Genomic DNA, 10,970 nt, shown 5'->3' on the forward strand with positions numbered 1-10,970 from the left:
TTACAATTTGTCACATGTATTTCTAAACGATCACATAATTAGAGTTAGGCTTGTCGATTAACTATACAAGGGTAGTGGATGACAAAATGCAAGATAACTATTTCTCAGAAGTAAAAGAATCTTCAAAATTGGTATTCATTCTCTTCATGTGCTTTACAAGGTGCATCAACAGCGAGGATCTTTTACAAGTTGAATTCTCGATTTATTTATTCGAACAAACACTTCGTGTGTAGTTAAGATTTTCTATAAATAGCATTAGCAGCTTTTAGTTTAACCCATGCATTATCGAATAATAACATTGTGCCACAAAGCCAGTGGAACATTTATTTGTCAAACAAGGCTTTATTATCAGCGATTTATACCCTTGGTAAGAAGTCATCTTTAAATCTCAAGCATTGCATATTCGATTTTTATGCATGTGCAAGCAGGACTGTCATCCAAGTGGTATTCAGATATGTATGTCAAATATAACAAACATGCTTGAAATGTGATAGGGAGCAATTATCTGTCTCATTTTTATTTTGCAATCTTCACCTTCAAATATAAATCTTCCTTCTCATGTCCAATCCAGAGATGAGTAGGTTTAAGCTAATTTACGAACACATTATCGAACTTAATTATGAGACACATGTCAAGGATAACTAGTATATTCAGAAAGCATTACGGAGAGCTAATTCTCCAGACAATTCTTCTTTTTCTAAACGTTTGAGCTGTGAACACTGAACTCAATCCCAATTCTTGAAATATCAAATCCTCCATTATCTTAATTTATTAAAGTGTGTGTACATTATTGAATATAAACTATGTAACAGCAGTACCAAGAAGCAACTGGTGATTGCTACATTTATTTGATTTATGTCTTCTGACAATCTTCTGACAACTAGTAAAACAGAACATATTAAAGTGTCTGGACATTGATGAGTATTAACCATATGAACAGCACTATCAAACAGTACCTAGAGATTGCTACATGTTTTTGTCACCGAATGTATGCCTTCTGACTCCTTACAGTATAGAACAGTTAGACTCACGTTTATAGAGCTAATAAAGTTTTTCATGAACTGTTAGAAAATCTGGTTATAGAATTTTATTTCAAACGAACAACCAGAGATTCTTTTTTCTGTATTAAGCTTCCCATCTAGCATATATTTCTTAGTATTTGTGCTCAAGCCATGTAAAATGAGCACATAACCCTCTTTTCACAGTGACATTGTGTTTGGATACGGGCTCATACGTATAGGCGAAGTTGATTATTGGGTAGAGTCTCTGCGTATAGGCGGACATTAATTTCTAGGCTAATTCAGATAAATATTTCATACATGGGCTTTTCGGTATGTACTGTCTTTGCACTTAACGTTGTATGTGTATGGCAGTCGAACTGTAACATAAATGCTAGATGAAGAAATGATAAATATTGCGTTTTGTTCCAAATGCTAACTACATATCGTAGCCCTCCCATTGCTAAAACTGTAAACTATACAATATAAATTCAACGGTCCTGAACACAACATGATGCCGATTTCTTTTGACAGGGTATTATTTTTAACAAAAACCGATTATATTAATTGCTAAAAGAATTACATATAAGAAAATAGGTGGTTTTATAACCAAAGCGTAGAACATAAGGTAACTCGCTAAGAGTCAGAAGACACTATCAAAACACCGGATATATAGTGGAGGATTATGAGAAGTAAACTTACTGTGTAATAGGTACTTGACTATTTTCAAGAACTTACACCTTAACACATGCTAGAAGAATGGCCCTGGGGTTCTGCACCAACGAATCTGCTGTATGAGCATTAAACATTGTGACTATTGAAAACATACATCAGATATGTAGTGGAGAAGAATGGCTCTGGGGTTCTGCACCAACGACTCAGCTGAAAATATGAACATTAAACGTTGTAACTATTGAAAACAGACATGTTGTGGAGAACTCTTATTGAGTAATAGACACTTTATGATTATTCTCAACGACTTACTCAATACATGCTAGAAGAAAATATGAAAAGATGAGAATATGAGCATTAAATGTTGCGACTATTGTAAACAGCACGAATTTTAGATCACTCATGCCAAGATGCAATTGTAGCTCCAAGATTATTAGTGTACGTTCACACATCGAGAAATCCATGATTAAAGGTACACCCGACCAAGACGATTTTAAACGGTCTCTTTATGTTTAATGGTACAACCTCCCCGTTTAAAGATTTTTAAATGATACTATAAGAAGGAATGGGCCATTAAATACCATTTTTCTTTGATGAAACAAATCTTTCACAGAGATTGAAGAGAAACTTGGATTCTATCAAGGGCTATGTAAAGATATCCGTAACATGTTTTTGTACGATAGTATATCAAGGAAATGAATTGGCCTCGAATAAGCCATCAAATAAAGTGCATGTGTATTTCAATGTGCTTGTTGCATTGGTGCTTGATTGGGTGCTTCATATTCTAACTGACACTCCCAATGCTGCATCATTAAGTAACGACATGTCCTTGCAGAAAATCATATTTAAAGTACTTTTAAAGTGCATATTACTATGCAAAGGATATTCTGCTATACTCTAAGTTGGTTTGAATCAAGATTGTCAGGGCAGTTGTTTGCGATGGGCTTCTGATCATGAGGGCCACTAGTGCAATGGGAGTCTGTGAACCCCATAAAACAAGTAGAATGCCTTTTAACATAAAATGCACACAGAACCACATACTAAATATACCACATTAAATCATACCCCAAATGTAGTGGAAGTATTTACTTTGCTATTTTTTAATGACTCTCATGTTGACCTGCTTAATGTGAGAAACTAGGCCAACAACAAAATAAATGTCTATAAATCCATTGCAAAACATCTACAAGTTAGGTATAAGCCATTTCCAAACATCTATCTATACAAATTGGGATCTACCTTGGGTGTGGTAAGACTTGGTAAGAAGTTCAATTCCAGATATAAAGGGTGCTGGTGCTGGTTTATTGAAGCCTTAGAAGAAATTAGAGTGCTTACCTAGGCTGAGAAAGGTAGGTAGCTTCATTTCTTTGCAAAGTCAAAGACCAAGAAAATAATGTAAAACACGTAACTCTAGTGATATCAATTTTACTTTAGAGACCTAGTATCTCATGGTTGATTAAATCACCATGGCTTTCAATGAGGATCAAATCATCAGAAGGGCTTATTGTTCACACATTTAGTGCAACTCTAGGAAACCCATGATAAAAAAGAAACTAATCCATCTTCCCCTACCAAATGTAAAACACCCATCTCTGGTGATCTCAATTTTATTTTTGAGATTTGGTATCTCATGGTTGATTAAATCACCATGGCCAGAGATCTCAATTTTATTTTTGAGATTTGGTATCTCATGGTTGATTAAATCACCATGGCTTTCAATGAGGATCAAATTATCAAAAGAGCTTATTGTTCACACATCTAGTGTAAACCTATGAAACCCATGATAAAAAAAAGTAACTAATCCATCTTTCCGTTTACACATCTGGTGTAAACCTAGGAAACCCATGATAAAAAAAGAAACTAATCCATCTTTCCCTACCAACCTTATGGTGTTCGTTGGAGTCCATTAAGAAATTTCATGAAGCGGCGAATAGGAATGATGTTCTCTTGAATAAATTAGAGAGGTTTCTCCATATAAGATCTATGCAAAAATGATTTCTTCATTTCTATCTAATAAACCTTTGGCTACAAGTAATGGACCCTACAAACAAGTGAAATACCAATTAATAATAATAATAAACATTGCGAGCAAATTGAAATACCATGTGGAAGCTAAAGGGAAAATGTGTACATACTACATTCTCATGTTCCACATTTAGTAATCTAATAGAATGTTCCACAGTAATGTAATAGCCAAATAAAAGTTTTTTAATAATATTCTTTGGTGAGCACGATTGATTTCAGTCAAACTTTAGAAGAACATGTTCATGATGTTTGGGTAGATCATGGGGTGGGCTTGCTAAGTTGAGATCATCTTAGGCTTTCCAAGAAAGTAACCTAGGTCACTTTCCAACCTTTTGGGTAGGGACAAATTGTCAAATAATTTCACGAGCTTTCTCAGTAAGTCTACATCAAAATTTGGATTGGGAGGGATTGAAGAATGAAAGGTGAATCTAGAGGAGATGATGGAATTGTGTTCAAGGTTGAGTGATTTTATCAAGTGAGATTGATTAGGCCTTTTATGATTTCAACAATGGTTTTTGTTATAGTTTGAATAATATTCTCACTAGTTCTCTTTCATCTAGGGAGCAATTGAGCAATGGGCAACTTGCTAATTTTAACAAAGTATTATTCTAACTAGTGAGAATGTTATGCAAACTAGTACAAAAAGTACCTAGGTAAGTTGACGAAATTTGTTAAATTTTTGATTAGGAACAACATACAATTGTGTAGGCTTTGCAGAAGCAGGATTCTTAAAATTAGTGGCTGTGTTTTCAAAAACTTGTTCATGGTAAGACCAACACCATAAAGATTGTAACTTGAAGTATGTTATGGGAAATTGCTATACAAATTATCTTTATTAACCATACAGTGACAACCCTTCTTCTAGTGCCAAAATTGTTATTGGAGATCTTGTACAATTAATAGTGATTCTCCCCAATAAAAGGTTTCAATTAGATCTTACCCTATTTGGAATAGGGAATCTATGTTACGTATGGCATGCTATCCTTTTATTGGTTTTGAGAGGTTTTGGCAATTGGGATAGGGTCAACTATTTTTTTTGTGTGATGCAATAAATAAGATACAACTATTCTATAACTCACCCAACCCCTTTTATACATTGTTGAGGGTATGAGGTATCAAAATTTTGCTTCAATTTGAAACTCTATTTTGAGATCACTGTCACCTTCTATTAATGGAGAGCTTTTCAGCGGTTTAAACTTTATTAAAATCCAAGTTTAAATCATTGAGATATGATTATTTGAAGATTTTCATCCTTTGCGCCATGCCAATGTTACTAAACAATTCCCGTGTGGTAGATGACAACGTACCCTGGATCCATGTGTCACACCATGTGGGATGCGAGTCAAAACCAAGGCCATACAACTTCACCATGTCATTTACTAGCTCCAATTATTTTGCTTTATGTGTATTTGCATAAGTGAGATTTTAAATAAAACTTTCATCCATTAATTCCATTTAAATACTTATATTTCAGCTTATTTAAATAACAATTAAACCTCACATGCAAATAGAACTCACTATTTATGAGGTGAACTCCAAATTTTTTGTTGATAGCTAAGAACACCAAACTTTTTACTGACTCAGGAAGAGGTAGAACCTTAAACTTTTTATTGATAAGTTCAAATCCCAAACATTTCCCCCCAATTTTTTTATCAATAGTTGATGAGTCTAACCCCCAAATTTTTTGTCAACAAGACTCATCAACCATCAATGAAATTTAATATGCTACCCTTTGGAAAACTTTATTCAATCTTGTTGACAACAAATGACATTATTGGCCATCTTAAGGCTTTTACTTTTTTTAAACCCTTAAACCATTCCTCTACTGTTATGTTTTGGGAAACTTTATCTAATCTCGCTGATCATAGTTGATACCCTTTTGAAAACTTCATTCAATCTTGTTGATGGAAAATGACATTAATGATCATCTTAAGGCTTTTAACTTTTTAAACCCTTAAACCATACCTCTACTGTGGTGTTTTGGAAAAATTTATCTAATCTTGTTGATAGTAGTTGACATTATCGACCATTGGTGAAATTTAATACTTTTACGTTTTGAAACCCAAAAGTCATTTTTGGACAACAAACGGCAATGCTATCGATGAATTGCATATATGATGATAAGGAAAACTTTATCTAATCTTGTTGATGGTAGTTGACATTATCGACCATTGGTGAAATTGAATACTTTTACCTTTTGAAACCCGAAAGCCATTTCTAGACAACAAATGACAATGCCATCGATGAATTGCATATATGATGATAATTTGTAAAAATCATTTGCACTTCCTACATTAAATCTAAGCGAGTTTGCATTAAACATTAGAGAGGATGATCTCTATTGAGGGAAATCAATCAAATTTAGGAAGAACACTCTGTACATCAAACTCCAAATGGTCATTGTTTGGGTAAAATGCTTGCCCATAATTCCTTTTTCTTAGATATATTAAACATTCATGAATATAAGTGACCATATGTAGATAAATATTCTTATATGAAAAGCATTAAAGGAAATTTTGCTCTTGGAATGGATTATCATTAGAATTTACACATTCACTTGAGTGAAAAGATTTCCTACCAATATTTACTAACCCCAAAATTTATGTAGACATTGTCTCATATACCTAAGAACTTATATATTTGAAATTTCAAATTCAATTCCTAGGAATAAGGAAACCTTAGCTATTTCTCATACTCACATAAATAAACATAATTAAGAAGAGTTACCATAATTTAAGCAAAGTCTTTAGACTAACTAGGTAGGATTCATATGTAATTAAGCATACTTACCAAGAGTTAGTGCCCACCATTATTTAAGCAATTCTTAGCACAAATATAAATAAGAGTAAAAAAGAAATGGGTAGAGCTACTGGTGGTTTCTACCCACCTAAATTTATGCATGTTTTTTCCCACTTCATATATCAATTTATTGCCAAAACAACTTTTGTAAATTTACAATAATATATAATCATGTGGAAATATATCTAATTTAAACATAAATTTAGACCTTTGCATGAGTATGTATGTATATACCTTAATCATATGACCAAATTCTCATCATAAGAAGCACATTAACAATAAACAAATGAACATGGACAACACAGGTGAAATTCCAAGATGTCAATCGATTTGGGAAAGAGTCTTTTCTACTCAACTATAGGCTTATATACAGATAAAATTCTACAACTGGCCACCCACTAGCAAACCATGATACCATAAAACTGATAACTCATGCTAATTGGGCTAGATGAAAACAACTTTCATTCACACATAAATTAGAGTTAGGAATCTCCTTTCCCAACTAAGTTCGAGCTTTATGATCTTCAGATGTCGCTCATCTTGGTTAGCAAAGAAAATAAGAGAATCCCTTCACTTCTCTACAATCCCTCAATGGTTTCTTCACCTCTTACTTGTCATGCTCAACTAATGGATATCAAAACACAACCCACTTTGCCCATCTACAACATAGAACTCTTTTGCAAGTGTTTGATAGGCAGAAATTCTTTTTTAGGGAGACCAAAACCCAACAACATCATTTGAATCCATGTTCGACACTTTTTTGGGCATATTTGGGTACTCAAAACACATTCTAAACATTGAGAATGCTTCAACGATCATTCCACTCGAAATCGACAACATTCTACTCACAAATTTCACTACTCTGTACTTGTGTGTCTCTGATCTCTATGGGTGTCTCTCTTTTGGCATGAATGAATAAATTCCTTGTGTCCATGAATGTCTTACACCCATTTCCTTTCATGGGTCTTTGCACCCTTCTATATTTTTCCATAATCAATGCAATCTACTGCTATACAATCCCATATTGTGCTCAATCATCCAAGAAATTTGTGGGTCAACTTTAAAACCTAAGAAATATGCTCAATGCATTCCTCCCATTAAGTTCTGAAGCACTATTATAGTTGCCACACCAACGTCCAATTTTATGATGGTGACTATTCGAACTACCCATTCATTCACAATCAATTGGTTCTTGGACATGAGGGAAAAAGGCTCAAATTTAAATTCAATTATCAAGGTGACGTTTTGGCAAGACAATTACTGCAACACCGTTATTGTTTTCCCACTAGTGGTACCATAGCGTGTATGAGTGCTTCTATCTTCTTAGTTGGCAATGTTAGCATATCTATTAAGCAAACATTTATATTACATATACGTTGTTCTTAGATTCATACAATTCATTTGTTGCAATATTGACACATTCATGCTGAAACATGAAATATAATGCCATCAACATAATTAATTACTATCGATTACAAGTTAATTCGAGAGTCAAGATGGGGATATTACATATTCTAATATGTAAAAAACAGAGTGATGTCTAGGTTAAACTAATAAAATTGATGAGATATTGCAACACAAAATATATTACTTGTTTATTTATTTAACAAAAGTTTCTAGAAAAAAAAAATTTAAATAACTAGTTGCATAACAAAGAAGTTTGAAAATGAACAACCAACTGTAATAATATGCACATATCTATAAACAAACAATTTGTGAGATAAACAAAATAAGATAAGTTATTCATACATAATAGATATTTATATCATAACAGCAAATGCTTACACTATTGCAAACTTAGTAAAAGTTTTACACATCATAAGTTTTAGTATTGAAGTTTGTCTTTTAAATAAATTGGTCAATAATGGTTTCTCATTTATTATTTATCTATAAAGTAAATTGGCCAACAGTGGTTTCTCATTTATTATTTTTCTATAAAATAAAGGCCAACAATGGTTTCTCATTTATTAATTTTTTATAAATTTTACAAAATTGTAGAAACAAAAGGCCACTCTTTTCAATCAAATTCATCTTATTTGTATAAAAGGAATGAGGAAACTAATGGGTTTGATACACCACAATAAACTAAGTGGGGCAGTTTTTTGGTGATTAGTATAATTAGCAATTGGGGTGGTTTTGTACTCATATGACACATGGTCCATTTCATCAGCTATTACTATGACCATTAGTAGTACGTTTTGTACTCATATGATAAAGGGTTTATTCCATCCATTACTATAACTATTAGTGCACTGTGTTTGCTCCTAATGTGGTCACAGGTAAGTGAGGTTTGAACCAAGGACCACATAATCTTTACATCTTACAATGTAGGCATCTTCAATGAAGGCATGAGTGAAAGAAAGAAAACATGGATGAAACAAAATTACACATGGATGCAAAAATGGAATATCTACCTCAATGCTTGTCCCGCAAATAGCAAGGAGCTAAAAAGTTTTGTTATGGAGAAGTTTCGTAAAAGTGTATGGGGAAAAGAGTTGGGTAGAAAGAAAAAGTACTACATTGAGGAATTTGACTGTATGTGTGATCTACAACAAAAAGAGTTCATTGGAGCTAGCATTTTGTGGAGGGCAAAGGTTCTTATTGCTCAATTAAGAACCAACTCGCATCAACTTCGGTGTGAAACAAGATGGTGGAAAAGGCGTAAAGAAGCTTGGGAAGAGCCAGGGGTGTACATTTTGCACATCGGAATGTGATGCATTCATAGACATCAGAGAAAGTTATGGGAATATGTTAGCATCGGTTTTTTGGCATTGTCTTTTCAGCGAGGGGATTGTTGGAAGGTTGGGCCAACTCATCCTCAATTTGAATAAGAAAAATATTGAATTGCAAACGGCGAAACGCAGAGAAGTTAGTCCCATAGACTATTTATAGTGTGGTGGACGTTAAAATATTATTTCATTTCATTTTTATTGCTTGTTAGCTACCCCTATAACCCCTATAACTTTGTGTTCTTTCCCATATGAAGATTCGAGTCCCTTTGATTCTTCTAACCTTTTATTTTACTGTTAAAATTTTCTTTTGGTTGTTTGAATTTCTCTTTTATAAGATAATATTTAATTGATTTTAGGAAGCTCCGTGCAGAGGCTTTGTTATGTTGTCAAAGTACTATGTATTTTTGGGTTATCAATGTACTATGAAAGTAAGATGAAATGAGGAGTTTTCAGGAAAACCAAGAGTTTCTCATAAGAATTTGAAGTGAATACCAATAGTTTGTAGTTTTTTTTTGGTTGGGGTATATCACCAACTCTAAGTTAAGCGTCAAAGCATAGAGTTAATTCCTATTCATGACAGTGGTAGTGTAGTTCTAACTCCATGTTCCCTCTTAGAATCACTCCTTCCCGCTCATAATTTGCGCTTCACTACCTGTTTCCCAAAATGTGTACCGAGCCGTCGATGCTTCTTTAGCTTGTAGAGACGCCTGAGATTCTCGTAGTGCCTCTCTCTATAGTATTATGTGGCGAGCAGTTGAATTATTTTTTGTGGGAGTAGTCTTTAACACGACTTTTTGAAAGCCTTTCCGGCGATTTTTTCCGGTGAAAATCCGGCAGTAATTTATTGGAATCCAAGTTTGATAGCTAATTTTTGCACAATGAAACCGTCCCAGGGGTTTTTCAGGGTGCTGAATCCGAATATGCAGTTAAAAAACCATTTTAACTGCAACAAATCATGATTTCATCTCAATTTCTTTCGCCGGATTCCGTCACCGGAATCTCAAAAAGTCGCATTATAGACAACTCCTTTTTTGTGCCCTCCCTTCTCTCCTTGTGTGTAGCCCGTCTATAGCACATCTGTGTGCAATCTTGGCTAGGGTTTCGAGCTTAACTATTAGCATTTCAGATCTACAAACCCATGATGATCTGCACTGTCTAGATTATTCCTAGACAGAGTTATGAAGGCTCTCTCGAATTTGGAGGAGAAATATTAGTTATCTTGGGCCATTCTGCTAACATAAGTTAAGGTACGATTGTTTAAAGAAGGGTTGATTCTTGAGAAATAATCACTAATCTGTCAAATATGGTGCTACCAAAACACACCTAAAAGCCATTTTCAATTTAGATTTAGTGAAGGCAACCCAAATTTTTCGGCGTCTCTATGCTCGCGCATATGAGGTTAAGTTCCTCGAGAGAAGACCTGCACTTTTACAGTTAGATAGATGGGGAAGAGGTGGTTTTTGTAACAATACTTCTAGTTGCGGAACCGTAAATGAGAGACTCAGGTTTTTTTTTCTCATAGCAGAAGATGATCTCACAAGAATGATATTGGTAGTGTTCTGTGCATCGATCCCTCAATCGATTCGAAACATTTTCTTGTTTGAAACGCCTTTCACAACACATCCTTGTTGCTCACTGGTGCCAAGATCGAACCTTGAATCATTATTGAGTATGTAGCTAAGAAATTGGCATAATCCACCTTATATATCTGCCCTCGCCAATCTTGTTAATGCAGTCCATTCTG

The sequence above is a fragment of the Pinus tabuliformis genome, chromosome 7 (genome assembly GCF_031772625.1).
Source record: "Pinus tabuliformis cultivar Carrire ecotype Pingquan chromosome 7, CPIR1, whole genome shotgun sequence".
Taxonomy (NCBI): domain Eukaryota; kingdom Viridiplantae; phylum Streptophyta; class Pinopsida; order Pinales; family Pinaceae; genus Pinus; species Pinus tabuliformis.